A 22,276-nucleotide genomic window follows, 5' to 3' on the forward strand; every position below is an offset into this window, starting at 1 on the left:
GACTCATCTTCTGCAGCATTCAAAGTCCTTCACCCCCACCATCACTCAGGCCTATACACTCACCAAGCAGGCCGACTGCCTCAGCCTGGACCACAGCCACCCCTGGGGATGTCTCGGTTATTTTTGCTAACCACAAATGCTGATGGGAACTTATGACGGCCTTGGATCCCTAGGAATGGGAATGAGGATTTCATCCCTGTCATTCGGGAGTGCACTGACTTGTCTATACTGAGGCTTGGCTAGGCTCCTTTCTGCACACCTTAGAGCACTGTCAGGTGAGGCTCAGTATTTCCATTAGGCAAATGGGAAATCTGAGGCTGGAGATATTGAATTATTGGCCCAAAGTTACCCAACTAGGCAGTGATGGAAGTTGGGGTGTCTTAACTGTCAGTGGCTTTGGAACCATTTTCCACTTATTTGGGCAAATGTAGTTGCTTGGGTTGCCATAGGGGAGGGGAGGGAGTCATTCCCCTTTAATGGAATTTTTCTTCCTCAAGGACTTGTCTGGCAAATGTAAAGCTTTCAAAATATGAGATGGTATTGGGGGTGAAGTGAAATGATTCCTTGGTGGATGTCCAGCCTTTATATCAGGCTCAAGTCTCCCCTGTAAAAGCCCCTGGCCTTTGCTCCTATTCTCTGGTCATAGAGATCCCACCACTTCAGGGGGCAGGCCCTCCGTTGTGGCCGAGCATGTGGGACCTGCCCTCCTTGAGGTTCCCAGACACTGTCCTACTCAGAGATGAAAACATGTTCTCCTTAGACCCAGTGGCCTCGAACTTGTCTCTCTTTTTCTGAGGCCAGCCCGTTCCTTTCCTCCCAGGGAGATCATATGTGCTCGCATAATGGAGCTGTGGTTTCCACTCCAGCCTCTGAAGCCAAACTACTCCGAGGAGTTTCAAATATCCCCAAGGCCCCTGAGAAGGAAGGCCCCTGAGCATGTCTGGGGAAAGGGCTGCATCTGGTCTGCGTTATCCAGTAGCTGCTGCTGCCTTGAACCCTGTCAGGGAATGGAGGCCCAGATCGAGGGGGGACCTGGAGGGAGGACCTGGAAGGAGAGGTCTCAGCTCCCTGCTAGCCTTCCTCCAGCTGTGCCAGCCCTTTCCATGGGACCACAAAGCTGAGGAGGCCCTCTGCATATTTCGACCAGATGCCCCGTTTCCCAGGGTGGAAGCTGAAGTCTGAGGTGGCAGAGGCAGCTTTGTGGCAGGACCATGAGGCACTCAGGGCTTCTGATACTAATCAAGAGTTCTTTCCACTGCCCCATGCCAGATGCTTAAAACATGGCAAGTGCAGGGCAGGGCCTTCTCTCTGGAGGGGGACACTGCCCTGCAGCCTCCTCACCAGTCACGCTGCCTCAAGATGGCACAGGCAGGCAGCTGCTGGCGACCAGCCTTGTGGAAGCAGAAATTGGCATTAGAGGTTTACACGACTTCAAGATGAAGTGGGGAAAAAAACACCCCCATCCTGCAAGAAGAAGAAACGATTCACAGAAGACATGTGCTTCCCAAGCTAGGAACAAAAAGAGTTTCTTAAAAACTCATGCTTTTTGACCTGCAGAAGCTCCTCCCTAACCCAAGCCCATCTTCATGGACAGGGCTCAACCCACACTTCCTGAGCTCCTGCCCCAAGCCTGGTCTTCCCTCCCACCAGTCCCATGGGTCATCCTGGTGGGTTTTCACAACAGCTCCATTTCACAGATGAGAGAACTGAGGCCTCCTCTCTCTGAGCAGGGACCCTGTGCTGGGTTGGGGAGCCAGCCTCACTGGCCTGGGTTGTGAGGATCTAGCCACTTATTTCAGTTTCTTCCCTGCACTTCCGAGCCTGAGCCAAGGCATGCAAAATCCCCTCCTGGGGTTTTCTGGCCCTGCTTCCTGGTGCCCCCCAGACCTTTGTCCTGGGGCTCCACCCAGGGCGCAGTGGGGAGAGGAGCAGACAGCAGAATGGTTATGACCTAATTTTGCTTGTGTGCTTGCTCTCCAGTCCTGCGAAGCCTTCAGGACAACATTTTATATAAACAAGAAAGAAAGAGGGTGTATTTTTGGAGATGAGTTTTCTACCTCCCTATCCACACCCAACAACCTAATGATTTAACCTTTTTAAGCACAAAAACTTTAAGCAGTGCTGGAAAAATTTAAGCAGTGCTCACCCGTTATCCTCAATGTCTGGCAAAGAAATAGAGAGAAAGAAAGGAAGAAAGAAAAAAGAAAGAGAGAGAGGAAGAAAAAGGAAGAAAGGAAATAAAAACCAAATGAAAACCTCCCAAAACTCATGGGAGCACAGAATAGAGAACAAGAACATCAGGCAACGCTGATACTGTCCTGTTCAGATTGCGTCTTGGGAGTGCAGAATTATTTGGGCTCCCTGCTCTGCTACAGGATCCTTTAAAAATGTCACATCCTGGCCGGGCGCGGTGGCTCACACCTGTAATCCCAGCACTTCAGGAGGCTGAGGCGGGCGGATCATGAGGTCAGGAGATAGAGAGCATCCTGGCTAACACGGTGAAACCCCGTCTCTACTAAAAATACAGAAAATTAGCCAGACATGGTGGCAGGTGCCTGTGGTCCCCGCTACTCTGGAGGCTGAGGCAGGAGAATGGCATGAACCCAGGAGGCGGAGCTTGCAGTGAACCAAGATCGTGCCACTGCACTCCAGCGTGGGGACAGAGCGAGACTCCGTCTCTTAGGAAAAAAAAAAAGTGACATCCTCAGGGCACATGGCCCAGCCTGACATTAATTCTCTAAACCTTTGGCTATATGATTTTTTATTTTTCCCCATTATGCTTCTGAAACAAAATTGGAAATACTGAAAACATTGGAAATGTAAATTGCCAATATTCCTACCATTATTGCAGTCAAACACACATACACACACACATAATACATTGAGTATATTTCTTTTTTCACTTAGCGACAGACCGACAGACTTCTGTTTAAACCCCAACTTCAGGCAAGTTGCTTTGTGCCTCTGTGCCTGTTTCCTCATCTATAAAATGGGGATAACAATCATGCCGTAAAGAGTATGTGAGATAATGCGTGGGAAGTGCCTGGCCCATAGTGAGGAAGTGGTTCATTAATGCTTGCAGTTATTAATGCTGTCATCCTAGACACTGCCTCTCTAGTACACCTTGTGAGCCCCAGGGGACTAAGATGACCTCTACACTCATTCATTCCATAGCCACTCAGAGGGTGTGTGCTCTGGGCCAAGCCCTGCACTGGGTGGCAAAGGCACAGAGATGAGCATGACCAGGTCTTGCCCTCAGTGCAGGAAATAAGGCAGATACATAAACAAATAAGTGACAATCTGACAATCTTGGGTGACAAGAGTGATGGTGGTCACATAGGTGGGTGTTGTGGGACTCCTTAGTTAGGAATCCACTCAGACTCTGCAGAGAAGGTGATGGAGCAACCAGCTCAGAGAAGAGGAGGAGGAGGAGATGTGTAAAACCACTGCATGGAAGGACACTTTGAATAGACGGAAGAGCAAATGGCAATGCCCAGAGGCCCAGAGGCCCTTCCTGGGAAGAGCAAGTCCTCGACTCTGGCTACAGCAAATGATGTTGACAAGAAACAGGGCTGCAGGGCTTAGGCTTGAATGATATGTGGCTTTGGGGTTCATCTTCACACCAACAAGAATGCTTTCAGCTGCAAGGAACAGAAAACCCTGATACAACTGGCATAGCAAGTAAGTGATACAAGATTTCATATGTCAAGGAGATGAGAGGAGGCATCAAGAATTGGTTAATTCAGCAGGTTAATTCAAAATTCAACCACATCTTCAAGGACTCAGTTAATTCCCTGCCTCCACCCCACCATCTTCAGTGTGTCAGACTATTCTCAGACTTGTCCCCTCATGAACCTAAGGTGACTGTCATAGCTCTGACATATACAGACACATGCAATGTCCAGAGGTGGAGGAAGGGCTATAGCCTGTTCCTGGGGGCTTTCCCTTCCTCCTCCAGCTCTCTTTTACAATTAAAAAAACTATTTCTGGGCTGGGTGTGGTGGCTCACACCTGTAATCCCAGCACTTTGGGAGGCCGAGGCGGGCGGATCATGAGGTCAGGAGATCGAGACCATCCTGGCTAACATGGTGAAACCCCGTCTCTACTAAAAATACAAAAAATGAACTGAGCGTGGTGGCAGGCGCCTGTAGTCCCAGCTACTCAGGAGGCTGAGGCAGGAGAATGGGGTGAACCTGGGAGGCGGAGCTGGCAGTGAGCCAAGATTGCACCACTGCACTCTAGTATGGGCAACAAAGCGAGACTCCATCTCAAAAAAAAGAAAAGAAAAAAAAAAAAACTACTTCCAGCCAGGCATAGTGGCACACACCTGTAATCCCAGCATTTTGGGAGGCCCAGGTAGGCAGATCACTTGAGCTCAGGAGTTCAAGACCAGCCTGGGCAACATGGCAAAACCCCATCTCTACTAAAAATACAAAAATTAACCAGGTGTGGTGGCATGCACTTATAGTCCCAGCTACTCAGGAGGCTCACTCGAACCTAGGAGGTACGGGCTGGAATGAGTCAAGATAGGCCACTGCACTCCAGCCTGTGTGACAGAGTGAGACCCTACCTCAAAAACAAACAAACAAACCTACTTCCATAATTCTCCCAACTTCCCTCCACTTTTTTTTTTTTTTTTTTTTTTTTTTTTGAGATGGAGTCTCGCTGTGTCACCCAGGCTGGAGTGCATTGGCGCGATCTCTGCTCACTGCAAGCTCTGCCTCCCGAGTTCACACCATTCTCCTGCCTCAGTCTCTCCGAGTAGCTGGGACTTCAGGCGCCTGCCACCACGCCCGGCTAAATTTTTTGTATTTTCAGTAGAGACGGGGTTTCACCGTGGTCTCGATTTCCTGACCTCGTGATCCACCTGCCTCAGCCTCCCAATTCCCTCCACTTCTAACAGGCCAGGAAGGTCTGTACTTGAACCAATCTCTGGCAAGAAGAGTGAACTGTCATGATTGACTGAAACCAACAAAGCGTCTACCCTGGAGCTGGCCCCTCCTAAAGCTCCAGTTGTGGGATAAGGGGGATAAAGGAACAATGCTACTGCTCTGCCATTAAGGCAGAAATTCGGGAGTGCATGAGGAAGGGGCAGTGAGCAATGTCTGCTAATATCCTGAAAGCAATGGGGAGTCATTACTTATCTGTGCCTCCATTTCCCCAACTACAAAATGGGAATAAATAGTACCCACCTCAGAGGGTTATGTTGTGGATAAAATAACCTTTGTAAAGCCCGGAGAATAGTGCTTAGCACATATTAATCCATTATTAAATATGTTATCATCACTATCACCATCATTACACTACCCTTCTCCCTTATCAAAACTCTCATTCTCTAAGTTCATTAAGTCCGAAGATGAAAACAAATCTTGCAATGTGACAATTGGGAGGTCTCTTCCCCTCCCTCTGCCTGTCAGTTTTCTCATCTCTAAAGTGAGGCGGTTGGGCCAGGTGACCTCTGCATCCTGCCCTTTCCAGTCCTGATTCTCTCTAGGGTCCATGATGTGCACTAAACTGCTTGCCAGTCCTGGAATACACCATGCTTTAGCCATCCTCCAAGCCTTGCTAAGGCCATCTGAGCAAGTTGCTCAGTTCTCACCTTGGAATAAACCTAATCTTTTGGGGCTTATCTCACATGTCCCATCTCAGAGTCTCTTCCCAGCCTTACCCCTCAGCTAAGCCTGCTTCACATTGAACTCCTCCTGCAGGGAGTCAGTGGTTTCTGCCCCAGGAGGTTGGTAAGTGTAAGTCTCATAGACAGTGAGCCCTGGAGGAGGACCAGTGTTTGAACTTCTGAGTCTCCAGTGACCAGCAGGAAGTGATATATGGCAAGAGCTCAGTATTGTGCTCATTTTTTCTTACTAATAATGTGAGTAGGTAATATTTATTGAGGCCTTACCTCTAGCCAGGGAGTATTTGAAGCACTTTCCATGGAATGTCTTATTTCATCTTTGTTACACCCTACCCACAAGATAGTTACGATTGTTGTCCCTGCTTTACAGATGAGAGACCTAGACCTGAGGCTCAGATAGGTTATGTGACTGAACCAAGGTCACACAGCAGGTGACTGATAGAGTCAGGATTATATCCCATGTCTGTCAGGCTCCAGAGGCCCTGTTCCCTAAACAGTGACTTGATCTCTGTCACATACTAAAACCTCCAGATGTTGCCTGGATGCCAAGTACACCTAGCCAGTGGTCACTGTCTAAGGCCATGGCACTCTGAAGAGCTGCCTTGCTGTTGTTTTTTTTTTTAATTAATAGGCTTTATTCTTTAGTAACAATTTTAGAGAATAATTAAGCAGAGAATACAAAGTTCCAATATTAACATATTGCATGGGTGTGGTACATTTTTTGCAGCTAATGAACCAATATTGATACATATTAACTGAAATCCATAGTTTACATCAGGGTTCCCTTTGTGTTGGGTTCAGTTCTACGGAATATTGTTAGAAACAGAATAGTTTCATTGCCCCAAAAATCCTTTTGCTTCACCAATCATCCCTACCCCTAAACCTCGGGACATCATTAAATTTTTTAGCCTATAGTTTTGTCTTTTCTGGAACAGTTAGAATCATACAGTATGTAGCCTTTTTCAGACTGGCTTCTTTCCCTTAGTAATAGGCATGTGAATGGCTTCTTGGCCTTTGGCTAAGATGAAGTGCAATAACATGCATTTGAGCTTCCTCCATGTCTGTTCATGGCTTAATACTTCATTTCTGTTTACCGCTGAATAATGTTCCATTGCAGAGGTGTACCACAGTTTATCCACTCCCTTATTGAAGGACATCTTGATTGCTTCCACTTTTTGGTAATTATGGACAAAGCTGCTCTATAAGCACTCATGTGTGAAGGTTTTTATGTGGACATACGTTTTCAACTCAACCAGATAAGTACCCAGGAGTGTGATTGCTGGATTGTGTAGTAAGAGCATGTTTAGCTTTGTGAGACACTGCCAAATTGTCTTCCAGAGTGGCTGAATCATTTTGCATTACCACCAGCAATGAAGAGAGTTCCTGTTGTTCCACATCCTGGCTAGCATGTGGTATTGTCAGTTTGGATTTTGGCCATTCTAATAAATCTGCAGTGGTATCTCATTGTTATTTCAATTAGCAATTCCTTACTGATAACTTGGGTTGATCATCTTTTTATACGTATGTCATCTGTATATCTTCTTTGGTGAGGTGCCTATTCAGATCTTCTGCCATTTAAAAATTGGACTGTCTGCTTATTGTTACATTTTAAGAGTTCTTCATATATATATTTTGAGACAGGGTCTCACTCTGTCACCCGGGCTGGAGTGCAGTGGCAGTGATCACAGCTCAATGCAGCCTCCACCTCCTGGGCTCAAGCAATCCTCCTGCCTTAGCCTCCTAGAGTAGCTGAGACTACAGGCATGCACCACCATGCCCAGCTAATTTTCGTATTTTTTGTAGAGATGGGGTTTCACCATGCTGCCCAGGTTGGCTTCATATATTTTGAATACAAGTCTTTTATCAGCTATGTGTCTTGCAAATATTTTCTCCCATTTTCTTGTCTTTTCATTCTCTTAGCAGTGTCTTTTGCATAACAAAAGTTTTTAATTTTAATGAAGTTCGATTTAAATATTTTTTCTTTCATGGTTCATAGTTTTGGCATTTTTTCCTGAAAATTCATTGCCAACCCAGAGTTACCTAGATTTTCTTTTATCTTACGGAAATTTTATAGTTTTATGTTTTCCATTTAGGTCTATGATCTATTTTGAGTTAACTTTTATGAAAGGTGTAAAGGTCTGTGTCTAGACTCTTTTTTTTTTTCTTTTTCATATGGATGCCCAGTTATTCTAGCACCATTTGTTGAAAAGACTATCTTTTCTCCATTGAATTACCTTTGGTCCTTTGTCAAAGATCAGTTGACTATATTTACATGGGTCTATTTCTGGGCCCTCTATTCTGTTCCATTGACCTGTTTGTCTATTCTTTCACGAATATCACACTGTCTTCATTACTGTAGGTTTATAGTAAGCTTTGAAGTCAAGTAATGTCAGTCAACTGACTTCTTTTTCAGTAATTATGTTGACTGTTCTGTTAATATCAAAAATAATTCACTGAGATTTTAATTGGGGTTGCATTAAATCTATAGAACAAGTTGGGAAGAGTCATCTTAATGATAGTGAATTTTCCTACCCATGAACATAGAATGTCTCTCCATTTTCTTTCTTTTTTTTTTTTAAATGGAAGCTTCTGACTTATTTCAGACAAAGTATTAGACTTGCCATTAAGAATCACCTCGAGGGGCATTCCAAGATGGCCAAATAAAAACAGCTCTGGTCTGCAGCTCCCAGCGTGACTGACACAGAAGACAGTGATTTCTGCATTTCTCTACTGAGGTATCTGGTTCATCTAATTGGGACTGGTCGGAAAGTGGATGCAGCCCACAGAGGGCAAGCTGAAGCAGGGCGGGGCATTGCCTCACCCGGGAAGCACAAGGGGTTGGGGGATTTCTCTTTCCTACCCAAGGGAAGCCATGACAGACTGTACTGGGAAAACTGGGACACTGCCACCTAAACTCTGCGCTTTTCCAACACTCTTAGCAAATGGCACACCAGGAGATTATATCCTGTGCCTGGCTCAGCAGGTCCCACGCCCACGGAGCTTTGCTTACTGCTAGTCCAAGATCGAACTGTGAGGTGGCAACCCTGGCTGGGGGAGGGGCGTCTGCCATTGCTGAGGCTTGAGTAGGTAAACAAAGTGGCCGGGAAGCTCAAACTGGGTGGAGCCCACCACAGCTCAACGAGGCCTGCCTGCCTCTGTAGACTCCATCTCTGGGAGCAGGTTATAGCTGAACAAAAGGCAGCAGAAACTTCTGCAGACTTAAATGTCCCTGTCTGACAGCTCTGAAGAGAGCAGTGGTTCTCCCAGCACAGTGTTTAAGTTCTGAGAACGGACAGACTGCCTCCTCAAGTGGGTCCCTGACCCTCGTGTAGCCTAACTTGGAGACACCTCCCAGTAGGGGCTGACTGACACCTCATACAGCCAGGTGCCCCTCTGGGACGAAGCTTCCAGATGAAGGATCAGGCAGCAATATTTGCTATTCTGCAATATTTGCTGTTCTACAGCCTCTGCTGGTGATACCCAGGCAAACAGGGTCTGGAGTGGACCTCCAGCAAACTCCAACAGACCTGCAGCTGAGGGACCTGCTAGAAGGAAAACTAACAGACAGGAAGGAATAGCATCAACATCAACAAAAAGGACATCCACACCAAAACCCCATCTGTAGGTCACCATCATCCAAGACTAAAGGTAGATAAAACCACAATGGGGAGAAACCAGAGCAGAAAAGCTGAAAATTATAAAAACTAGAGCACCCCTTCTCCTCCAAGGGATCGCAGCTCCTTGCCAGCAATGGAACAAAGCAGGATGGAGAATGACTTTGACGAGTTGACAGAAGTAGGCTTCAGAAAGTCGGTAATAACAAACTTCTCCAAGCTGAAGGAGGATGTTCGAGCCTATCGCAAGGAAGCTAAAAACCTTGAAAAAAGATTAGACGAATGGCTAACTAGGATAAACAGTGTAAAGAAGACCTTAAATGACCTGATGGAGCTGAAAACCATGGCACAAGAACTACATGACGCATGCACAAACTTTAGTAGCCAACTCGATCAAGTGGAAGAAAGGGTATCAGTGATTGAAGATCAAATAAATGAAATGAAGTGAGAAGAGAAGTTTAGAGAAAAAAGAGTAAAAAGAAATGAATAAAGCCTCCAAGAAATATAGGACTATGTGAAAAGACCAAATAGACATTTGATTGGTGTACCTGAAAGTGACAAGGAGAATGGAATCAAGCTGGAAAACACTCTTCAGGATATTATCCAGGAGAACTTCCCCAACCTAGCAAGGCAGGCCAACATTCAAATTCAGGAAATACAGACAACACCACAAAGATACTCCTCGAGAAGAGCAACCCCAAGACACGTAACTGTCAGATTCACCAAGATTGAAATGAAGGAAAAAATGCTAAGGGGAGCCAGAGAGAAAGGTCAGGTTACCCACAAAGGGAAGCCCATCAGACTAACAGCTGATCTCTCAGCAGAAACTCTACAAGCCAGAAGAGAGTGGGGGCCAATATTCAACATTCTTAAAGAAAAGAATTTTCAACCCAGAATTTCATATCTAGCCAAACTAAGCTTCATAAGTGAAGGAGAAATAAAATCCTTTACAGACAGGCAAATGCTGAGAGATTTTGTCACCACCAGGCCTGCCTTACAAGAGCTCCTGAAGGAAGCACTAAACATGGAAAGGAACAGCCGGTACCAGCCACTGCAAAAACATGCCAAATTGTAAAGACCATCAATGCTAGGAAGAAACCGCATCAACTAACAGGCAAAATAACCAGCTAACATCATAATGACAGGATCAAATTCACACATAACAATATTAACCTTAAATGTAAATGGGTTAAGTGTCCCAGTTAAAAGACACAGACTGGCAAATTGGATAGAGTCAAGACCCATCAGTGTGCTGTATTCAGGAGACCCATCTCACATGCAGAGACACACATAGGCTCAAAATAAAGGGATGGAGGAAGATCTACCAAGCAAATGGAAAGCAAAAAAAAAAAGCAGGCCTTGCAATCCTAGTCTCTGATAAAACAGACTTTAAACCAACAAAGATCAAAAGAGACAAAGAAGGCCATTATGTAATGGTAAAGGGATCAATTCAACAAGAAGAACTAACTATCCTAAATATATATGTACCCAATACAGGAGCACCCAGATTCATAAAGCAAGTCCTGAGAGACCTAAAAGAGACTTAGACTCCCACACAATAATAATGAGAGACTTTAACATCCCAGTGTCAATATTAGGCAGATCAACACGACAGAAGGTTAACAAGGATATCCAGGACTTGAACTCAGCACCAGGCAGACCTAATAGACATCTACAGAATTCTCCACCCCAAATCAACAGAATATACATTCTTCTCAGCATCTCATCACATTTATTCCAAAATTGAACACATAGTTGGAAGTAAAGCATTAAAAAGTCAGGAAACAACAGGTGCTGGAGAGGATGTGGAGAAATAGGAACGCTTTTACGCTGTTGGTGGGAGTGTAAACTAGTTCAACCATTGTGGAAGACAGTGTGGCAATTGCTCAAGGATCTAAAACTAGAAATACCATTTGACTCAGCAATCCCATTAATGAGTATATATCCAAAGGATTATATATCATGCTACTATAAAGACACATGCACACGTATGTTTATTGCGGCACTATTCACAATAGCAAAGACTTGGAACCAACCCAAATGTCCATAAATGATAGACTGGATTAAGAAAATGTGGCATATGTACACAATGGAATACTATGCAGCCATAAAAAAAGATGAGTTCGTGTCCTTTGTAGCGACATGGATGACGCTGGAAACCATCATTCTGAGCAAACTATCGCAAGGACAGAAAACCAAACACTGCGTGTTCTCACTCATAGGTGGGAATTGAACAATGAGAACACTTGGACACAGGGCGGGGAACATCACACACCAGGGCCCGTCATGGGGTGGGGGGATGGGGGGAGGGATAGTATTAGGAGAAATACCTAATGTAAATGACAGTTAATGGGTGCAGCAAACCAACACAGCACATGTATACATATGTAACAAACCTGCATGTTGTGCACATGTACCCTAGAACTTAAAGTATAATAAAAAAATAAATAAAATTTATTTCTTCTAGTACTGAAAAAAAAAGAAAGAATCACCTCAAAGCGATCACTATTATGGTCATTACTACAACAGCTAGTGAAGCAGTATGGAGGCAGACACCTGCAGGGCCACCAACATGCCTGAGAGCCAAGACCAGCCCTAATTCTTCACTTCTGCAGCCTCCTCCTCAGCCTTGCCCTTAGCCTTCTTCTTCTCCTCCATCTCTCCTCCTTCTCCAGCATTGCTACAATCTCAGCCACCTGACTGGTAGAGACATGAACATCTTTGTCCACAAGCTCAATCACCTTAATGAGGTTGTCAATGTTGACCTTGCCATTCTTATTTTTATCCAGTGTTGAGGCCAAGCTGATCAGCTTGTTTTCTGGAATGTTCTTGATTTACTTCATGGTGCTGATGAGCTCAGTGATACTGATGACTTTCTCTCTCCCGCTCCCCCTGAGCCCTCTGCCTGGCCCAGCTTGCCAGGCCTCTGATCCATCTCCAGCTGTGCGATCAAGCTGTCTATCCGCCAGATCACCTGCTGAACTCTCTTTGTCAGTGTCTTGCTGGCTTTAGATTTTTCCACACATTTTTCTTTGCTGGTCTTTGAAACTTCCTTCTTGATCTCCTGCAAGTCATCACTATAGTCCTGGACATCCTCCTTCAGCAGCTCCAGCTCCTCCTCCTTGGTTAGGGACTTATTTTGCTCCTTCAGTTTAGAACACGTGTCGCTAAGTACACCCATTTCTTCTTTAGTTATTTTCTCTTCCTTCAAGATCTCCAGCACAGGGGCAGTGTCCTTCAGGGCCTCTGAGGGCAGGATCACATCAGGCACTTCTGGCTGCTGGTCAGCCACTGGCCTCTCAGGGGTGGCTTCTTCCACTTCGTTTTTTGAGATAGCTTCTGCAGCTCATTCTCCCTGTGCTCCAGCTGGATGGCCATCTCCTCCTGTACTGTGGCCTCCAATTTCACTTTGTTGTCCACCTGCTCACCCTCCACCTTGTCCACTTTCACCTGGGCTCCCTTCACCACTATCTCTGGAAGAGTCTGCAAGGTGGATTTGAGCTGGTCAGTAGGAGAGAGGGTGTCTGGGAGATACATAGCTCAGGACAACAAGAGCAGTGATATGGGGATCTCTTGATGCAAATGCAGGTCCAGCCACTGCTTCAGCAGGCTCCTCAGGTGGTTTTCTGAGACCCCAAGGGCCCACATCCCTCGAGTTCTACATGTCGACAGCAATTCCTTGATATTCAGGCTGTCCACCCCTTCCTCAGCAATCAACTCATTGTCGGCCTTTATGGACCTCAACCTCATGGTGAGCTGGAAGCACAGGAAGTTGTTGGTGCCTATGGCCTGGAGACCCAGCAGCTCACACAATGCCACCAGCTGCTGGCAGGTGAGGTTATCCAGGGTCAGCTCATCCTCAAATAATTTGGGAAAGCGCATGATTTCTTTGTTGTTAGGTCTTTCCTGTCTCTCGGATCTTCTGGAAAAACATGGAGAAGCCTTTGGCAGTCCTCCCCTTGGCTTCTTTGTTCTTCACGGCCATCTCCTCGATGGTGTCCTGGAGAAATTTAGCCAGTTCCAGCTCCCCCATAGCTGCTTCTTCGGTCTCTCCTCCTTGATGGACTGGGTCTCAAATGTGGACAGCAACATGTTGGGAAAGATTTTCACTATGATGGGCAACAGCAACTCCATGAAAAGCACCACCGCAAAGATGAGGAGAGGGACCAGGCAAAAGAAGTCAGCACAGACATGGACAAACTCCCTGTCCTGCCGGGTCAGCACGTGGCCACTGAGAATCCTCCAGAGCATGTGTGTGGCTATCTTGGTGTCGATCCAGAGAAGGTCTGCCTGGTAATGGTAACAGTGCTTCAGCCCGTCCAGGACCCTCTACCCTACAGACTTCACTGGCACCTCTTCAGCGGGGCTGTACCCGGGGCTGCCTTCCTCCAGCTTCTTGTCCTTGTCCTTGGGGGACATGACTACGGAGTAGTCGCCAAGGTGGGGAGATGAGTGCCAGCAGCACGCAGGAAGGTCCTGAGGTCCCGTGACCACCAAACATGGCACCACCGTAGCCACTGTGTGCCAGCGCTCTGGCCTCACAGGCCAACCGATGAGGTGATGGCCTCTGAAGGAAGATACACCGGGTAGGCGGGGGTGCAGCAGCTAAATGGAACATTCGCACAGCTTGTCAGCCCTGCGATGTTCGTCCAACGGAGACCAGCACAATCCCCCAGGTCACCCCTCAGGGCAGCGACGTGGGATGGTGGGAGCGGGAGGCCACTCGGCCCTGACAGCTCCTCAGTAAGATGGATGACAGGGGCCTCCTGCAACAGCTTCCTCCTCCTCCTCTTCCTCCTCTGAGGCTCCTGGGCCTGTGTTGCACCTCAACCTGGCCCACAAAGATGACTGACAAAGGCTGTGGACCAACAAACAGGTCCAGGACCCAGCATCAAAGGCAGCCAAGCCACTCACAGACTTCTGGGGACCAGGTGGGCAGAGCAGGGACGGGGAGGGGAGGCGGGGTTGCCTTCACCAATGGGCACTTCCACTCCTGCACACTCCATTTCTTTAGATGGTTGATCTCTTTCATTAGTTTTATCATTTCCTTGTGTGGGTCCTGTACACATTTTATTATACTTATACCTAAATAATTCTTTTCTTTTTTTCCTTTTTTTTTTTTTGGTAAGTGTTACTGCATTTTTAATGTCAAATTGTAGTTGTTCATTGCTGGTATCTATGAAAACAATGGACTTCTGTATATTAACTTTTATTTTTTTTTTTGAGACGGAGTCTTGCTCTGTTGCCCAGGCTGGAGTGCAGTGGCTCAATCTCGGCTCACTGCAACCTCTGCCAAAAGAGTTCAAGCAATTATCCTGTCTCAGCCTCCTGAGTAGCTGGGTCTACAGGCACCTGCCATCACACCTGGCTAATTTTTGTATTTTTAGTAGAGATGGGGTTTCACCATATTGGTCAGCCTGGTCTTGAACTCCTGGCCTCAGGTGATTCACCTGCCTCAGCCTCCCAAAGTGCTGGGATTACTGGCATGGGCCACCACGCCCAGCCCTGTATATTAACTTTGTGTCTTGCAACTTTGCTATTTGTTCTAGTCGTTTTTTTGAAGTTATTTGAGATTTTCTCCATAAACTATCATGTTATCTGTAAACAAAGACAGTTTTATTTCTTCCTTCCTAATCTATAGACCTTTTCTTTCCTTTTCTTATCTTACTGCATTAGCTAGAAATTTCAGTACGATGTTGAATAGGACTGGTGAGAGGGGACATCTTTGGCTTGTTTCTGACCTTCGCTGGAAAGTATCTAATTTCTCACTATTAAGCATGATGTTAGCTCTAAGGTTTTGCAAATATTCTTTACCATGTTGAGGAAATTCTCCTTTGTTCCTACTTTCTAGAGAGTTTTGTCATGAACAAGTGTTTGATTTTGTCTCTTTGCTTTTAACCTTTATAGTTAAAGTGGCTTCCTGTAGACAACAGAGAGCTTTTTTTATTCCTCTGACAGCCTATTTTTAATTGGTACATTTAAAGCATTCATATTTAAAGTGATTATTGATATAGTTGGATTATTAAGTATTGTGTTTGTAATTGTTTTCTATTCAATGCACTTGTTTCTTATTTGTTTATTTATTTTGAGGTGAAGTTTCACTCTTGTTGCCCAGGCTGGTGTGCCATGGTGCAATCTCGGCTCACTGCAAACTCCGTCTCCCAGGTTCAAACAATTCTTCTGCCTCAGCCTCCCAAGTAGCTGGGATTACAGGCACGCACCACCATGCCCAGCTAATTCTGTGTTGTTGGTTTTTTTTTTGTGTGTGTGTGTGTGTTGGTGTTTTTTTGTTTGTTTTTTTGTTTTTGTTTTTTTTTTAGACAGAGTCTCACTCTTGTCACCTAGGCTGGAGTGCAGGAGTGCAATCTCATCTCACTGCAACCTCTGCCTCCCGGGTTCCAGTGATCCTGCTGCCTCAGCCTCCTGAGTAGCTGGGATTACAGGCACCCACCACTATAGCTGGCTAATTTTTGTATATTTAGTAGAGATGAGGTTTTGCTGTGTTGGCCAAGCTGGTCTCGAACTCCTGACCTAAAGTGATTCGCCCACCTCGGCATCCCAAAGTGCTGGGATTACAGGCGTGAGCCACCATGTTTAGCCTGAGTTTTTATTTTAATCTTACTATAGCTGATCTGTGTTTAAGGTTTGCTATAGCTATAGGTGCCAAAGGCTTTGGTTTCCTCTAATTTCCTTGGTTTGTTTTTTCTCCATGGTTAACTTTGGGCTTCCCTAAGAACTCCTTCTTAAAGAGTCTGTGTCTTACAGCTGTTTCAATTGTAATTCATTGTTATTATACGGAAGACCTGTTGTGGTGGTGGAAACAAAATGTTGGGGAGAGGAGGCATTCTATACTCTTATTATTAAATCTTAGTTTTTTTAGTTGGCCTGAGTCCCTGGGCTGTGACCCTCAGAAGCATTTTTTGTCTCCATTATTTTTTTCCCTTCTCCTTAAGTAAGACAGACAGGAAGGATGGAGGGGGTTGAGTTGTCTAATTGCTCCAGTCAGACAAGGCTCTGATAAAGTAGTTTCTCAGGAGGGTTGGCCTTTGTTACTGAGAAAGCTCTAGGGGTATTTCAAATGGTTATTTATCCACTCTTTCTGTCTGGAATAATGGTTTTTTTCCTCTGATCTTCCCAACGTCAGTCTGGTGGGGTTCCTGGAGGTAAAACCCACTTACGTATTGAAGGGAGACCTACAATTAGGCCCCCAGAAGTTTTTAATTTTCAAGCAAATTCATTCTTAATTTCCAGAAATTCATCAAAATTACAATTCAAGTGTTCCCAACAGTTCCTGGCTCCAGTGGTTTCTGCTTCAAGTAAGCTGATCTTGGCTGTATTCACTCATCTCCCCAGATTTCAGAGTGGCAGTTTGCCCTGTGACCTTAATTCTCTGAAGAGAATTAAGAAACATTGTTGACTTTCAGTTTGTTCAACTTATTTCATGGTGTGAGGATGGGTGTGACAACTTCCAAACTCTTTATACATCAGAGCTGAAACCAGAAGTACCCCCTGCTGGCATTTTAACATATCTGCCAAAGGCCTGCCTCCCAGTCATGGGACAGGGGGACAGAAAACTGTGCAGGGGAAGCAAAGCCAGGAGGAGCCAAATCCATGATAGGTCCATTCAGTAGACCTGTCCTGCTGCCCTGCAAAAAGGAGACCCAACCAGGGGAAACCAAGGCCCTAGGGAAGGAGCCACAAGCTTCATGCCCAAGAGCTCTCAGACTCCCTATTCTTCTGCCAGCCCTGGCCTCTGGATCCCCCCCTAGGGCTTGAGTTGGGTTGCAGTGGAGGAGGAAGCATGGGGCACATGAGGGTGGCTGAGGTTAAGCTGGCCAGGCAGACCCATCAAGCACTAGCTCCACCCCTCACTAACTGCAATACCTTGGCCTGGTCACTGCCCTTCTGGGGCTTCCGTCCCCATCTGTAGGATTATAAAATAACAGCACTATTCTGGTGTAACTTTGGAAGAGAAGAAAGTGCCTGGCACTGAGCCTGGCATACCCCAGTGTCATACAAACACATTTCCTTCTTCCCCCTACAGGAGTCACCTCCAGTCCAGTATCCCTGCCTTTGCACTGCTTTCCCTGACTCCTCACAGGTCAGCACCACCTTCCCTTCATCCCACCCCAGCCCAAGGGCCACCCAGAGGAGGGAAAGATGGAAGGCTGATAGCAAGTGACGAATGTTAATGGCGGTATGTGCCAACCACTCTTCTAAGCATGATGTATATATTTGCTTAGATATATGCTCCAAAAAAAGGTATGATCTAGAAAATGTGTTACCTCTATATTACAGAAAAGGAAAACCAAGGTGCAGAGAAGTTTAGCAACTTCCAGGATCACAGTCAGTAAGTGGCGGAGCCTGGGTTAGAACCCAGAGCCCACATTCTAGGAAAAGACATAAAGGAAGTGAAGATCCTCCACCTTGGGAAGTGGCGACTCAGCAGGGTGAGAGCATCTCACTCATTATACTAGTTTGGCTGTGGGGTTTTAAGGACTGGAGGCTTCCTCCAGTGACCTCAGTTTCCAGGGTTAACTGAGGGGATGCTTGTGCCAATGAGAGAGCCAGAGGCCCCATAGAGCTGGACTGAGCATGGTGCAGATCCCAGATCCCCATTACCCTGTAGTGAGAAGGGGTCAGGGATCTGCCGGTGTGCCTCATCCAGGACTTCTTGAACTTGAATGTGCTCACAAATCCCTGGGGATCTTATTAACATGCAGATTCAGATTCAGCAAGTCTTGAGTAGGGTCCACGGTTCTGCATTTCTAATAGGCTCCCAGGCATTGTTGATGCTGCTGGTCCAGGGACCACATTCGGAGAAACAGTTCCCTATGGGACTGTGCATTCCTCTCAGGCCTCACTTCCTTCAGGCCTCTTCTTGCTTCTCTCACTCCACTTGCCTGATTCTCCAGTTCTGGAGTGAGGGTTCTCCCCACTGCTCCACCTCTTAGGTGGCAGGACAGCTTCTGAAGGGCATTTTAAGAAAATTACCCAGGGAATGGCCAGCCAGCTACCATATTAGTTAGCCAGCATGGGTCAATCTATGAGTTGGGCCCAGGACCATCCATCACTTCTGAGATCCCAGAACTGTGGCTTCTGGTGAAAACACAGCATTTATATCACCTGTAGAATGGAGAAATGATCATAGAACCTGACCTCAATGGTTTGGCTTGAGGATTAAATGAGTTAGCATACGCAAAGCAGTCAGCTCAGTACCTGGCACACAGTGAGCACTACTTAAGCCTTAGATCTCACTTTGTTGAATGACTCTTTATAGCAGATGTGGGTTTGATATTGGCCCACAGATTATTGCATGCAGTGGTCCTCAAACTTGAGCATGCATCAGAATTGCCTGGAGGGTTTGTTAAACGTGGATCGCTGGGCTGCACCCCAAGGTTTCCGACGTAGTAGGTCTGTAGTGGGGAGCCGAGGATCTGCACTTCCCTCAAGTTCCCAGGTGCTGCTGATGCTGCTGGTCCAGGGACCAACTTTGAGAACCTCTGATCTAGGAGCAACTCCTGTCCCTGCCCCACAAGGAGCCTGAAGGCCAGAGCTAGCAGTGCTAGGCCAGGTCACACCCAGAGCTAGAAGCCTTACCAGCCAGGTATCTTGGGCTCCAAGAACACCAGAGAGGGGCTTGTCTGAGGCCCGAAGCCCCTCCACAGGCCTCTCCTGCAGGCTTCTGCCTCCTTCCTGGCCCAGTGCCCTGGCCCTCGGAAGGCCCCTCCGCCCAGCTTTGTTTGCATTCCTGGAGGCTGCGTCAGCCTGGGCAGCGGGCGTGTCCATGCGGGCTGGCCTGGTGCAGCTCTGATGGCTGGCCCCGCACTCCAGGCCTCCTGGGCTGGGGCCGCAGTGGCCACGCAGGACTCACTTAGCAGGTCGGTGACTCATGTTTCCTCCCAGATTCCGGGAAATGCCTTCCTGCTGCTGCTGCTTTTTTCTTGTTTAATGAGAAGTTCTCTGCAGACTTCCATGGCAAACTCAGGATGGGGAGGCAGCGGGAGGAGGAGGCCAAATCTATTCCCAAGAGGGGCCCCAAGAATTCCCATCTCTCTCACACACGCACACACACCCCCACTTTATTGCCAGCCCCGGCCTGAGCCCCCAACCCACCATGGTGCTTTGGTCCAGGAGGGCCAGCCCCAGAAATGCTTGCTTTTATTAAAAAGGAATGGCCTCACAAAGGCACAACTGTAGGAAAGGTTGTAATTTGCCCAAATAAAACTTAATTTGATCCATGAAATAGCTGTGGTTTATTGTGTAATAGATGTGCTATGTGTTTCAATTTAATAGAAGCCAATATAATAGGGGGCCAGTGGGGGCCTCTAGAGGCCCACCTCTTCCCCTACTCACAGTAGGGCCACACAGCCCGCTCCAATGTTGGGACCCTCCACCAGGAGAGGACAGAGAAGGGCTGCTATAGACCTCTGGCCCAGACCACAGAGGCTCGTGGGAGAGACAGCTCAGGGACAGAACAAGTAAGAGTGCTTGAAGGGGAAAAAAAGGAAAGAAATGAAAACCGCCCTTTTACCAAAGTAAGGCTGCGGGTGCATGAGTCTGAGGAGGGGGCCGTGGGGGCTGAGTCACTTTCCTGTCCACTGCTGGAATGGGAGGGCCTCTGCTAGGGGCTGTGGGAGAAAGAAGGCTGAATCTGTCACTTAGAGTATGTTGAGGGGATCCCTTTGAAGAAGGCTTCAGGGACAGTTCCTGGGGCAGTGGGCAGCTGCTTCAGCCCCCGGAGCCTGTGCGTGCCACCTGTGCTCGGACTCAGAGCAAAGGTAATAGAAGCCAGGGGTAGGAGAAAGACAGGAATGGGGCTTAGTTGGGTCTGGTGAGGCTCCCAGAGATGGTCCCCTCCAGCATCCCCCTGCCCCCCGCCACCCTGGTGGTCCAGACTGAGGCCCAGAGAGGATAAGTGAGTTGCACAAGCTCAGCTGGTCCTCATTCCATAAATTCTTAGTACACACTGGTGCTAGATCAGGATGGGGGCAGGGTGGGATGCCAGGCTGGTTTCACAGGACCCAACCCCAAGAGTGCTAAGCAACTGACAGAGAGCAGCAGGGGAAGGGAAAGCAGGTATTGCTCTAAGCATGTCGTGTGCATCATCTCATTTAATCCTCGTGACAACCCAGTATGCTAGGTATTGGTGGCCCAATTTTTCAGCTGAGGAAATTGAGGCCGGGGTGGTGGCTTGTCCAAAAATCAGTTACCCCTCAACCCCAATCCATCTTGTGAGTGGAGACAGTATCTACCCCATCCTCCCATCCTTCTGGGTTCTGGAACTCTGATCCCTACATCCAGGTTATTCCTCATTCATTCTTCCTGTTGGGTGCTTTTCTTTAAAAGGCCGTTATTTGGCTCAGTGTAACCTTAGACAAACTTCTGAGCCTCAGTTTTCTGATTTGTAAAATGAGAACTGCATGCATCTCACAAGGGCTATTCTAAAGATTAAATGAGATGCCACATGAAAAGCATCTTAGCCAGGGCTTGGCATTCAGTAGGTACTCACAGGTACTCATTAAATCCATCTATTTCTAACAACCCCCATTGAGAATACCATATGCTAGGTTAAGTTCTGGACATTAATTTGGGAGGGAGAATAACCGGGATTTGAATTCCAACTCTGCCATATACTCACATAGTATTGGAACAGGTTCTCATCTTACCTTTCTGAGTCTCAGTTTCATCATCTGTAAAATGGGCATAACATTACCTATCACAGGGATGATGGGACAATTAAATGAGATAATGGATGGCATATAAAAGGTGTTCAATAAACAATAGTTGTTATTTCATCATTATTATTGCTTCCTAAATGCTTTTCGGTGGGCTGGCCTCCAGTGTAAATGACCAACATGTCTAGTGTGATGCTTCCCCCTTGATCTTGGTCGTGTTGGCTCCTTTCACGAGAATTTTTCAGTCTGTCTGTGAGCTGGGGTTTCTGCCCTGAGGCTGAGAGAACGCTCTGTGTCCTCTCTGCCCCAGAAACAAATCACACATGAATTCAATGACTGAAGGAACTGAAGGCAGCTACCCTGGAAGCATTTGCAGGACACAGTCTTCTCTTTTGTTCTTCCAAGGAAATGCCGCCGCACTGCCAAACCCACTGTTGGGCTGAGAAGGGCGTGTTTATGGGGCAACAAGAGGGGGAGAAATTAGTCAGGGACAGCAGCAAGAAGCCTTCTCTGAAAGCCAAATGAGAGAGGAGATGCCCCCCATCCCCTCACAAGGACCCTGGGGTGCTCCTCTCCTCCCCTGCTGCCTTGCCAAATCCCACCAGTGCCCACTGGACCACAGGGAGGCCAGGAGGCCCAGTTAGAAAGCTGTGCAACGGCTTGTTCATCAAAAGCTGTACCATGGGGCTTGTATGAGATTGAAGCCCTTGAAGACTGTGATTCACCCAAGGCCACAGCACATTTGTGTGCGTGTGTGTGTGTGAGTGTGTGTCTGCTATTTCCATATGTCGTGTGATCCCCCTTCATCTCAGTACCTCACAGGGGTGCTACAGAGATCAAGGGAGGCGGTCATGTGTGGAAGTCCACTATTAAACGATACAAATGTGAGGATTTATTTATTTATTTATTTATTTATTTTTTAGACAGAGTCTCGCTCTGTTGCCCAGGCTGGAGTGCAGTGACGCAGTCTCGGCTCACTGCAACCTCTGCCTTCCGGGTTCAAGCGATTCTCCTGCCTCAGCCTCCCAAGTAGCTGGGACTACAGGCACGAGCCACCACGCCCGGCTAATTTTTTGTATTTTTAGTAGAGACGGGGCTTCACTGCGTTAGCCAGGATGGTCTAGATCTCTTGACCTCGTGATCTGCCTGTGTCAGCCTCCCAAAGTGCTGAGATTACAGGCATGAGTCACCTTGCCTGGCCTGAGGATTTATTTATTGTCTTTTAATAGAGTCAAACTTCAATTAAGCAGAGCACTGGCAGCCAGAGATGTTTAATTGAGATTTAATGGCAAATCCTTTTTGTTCAACATTTATTGTGGAGAAACTTTTTAAAATTATAATTCATAATGAAG

General features: G+C 46.9%; 1 pseudogene; it reads right to left on the reverse strand.

Moving 5' to 3' along the window:
• Positions 1-11,841: 11,841 nt before the first annotated feature.
• On the reverse strand, positions 11,842-21,607 carry LOC129481554 (mitochondrial proton/calcium exchanger protein-like; annotated as a pseudogene).
• Positions 21,608-22,276: the final 669 nt, after the last annotated feature.

The sequence above is a fragment of the Symphalangus syndactylus genome, chromosome 5 (genome assembly GCF_028878055.3).
Source record: "Symphalangus syndactylus isolate Jambi chromosome 5, NHGRI_mSymSyn1-v2.1_pri, whole genome shotgun sequence".
In the NCBI taxonomy this organism is placed as follows: Eukaryota; Metazoa; Chordata; class Mammalia; order Primates; family Hylobatidae; genus Symphalangus; species Symphalangus syndactylus.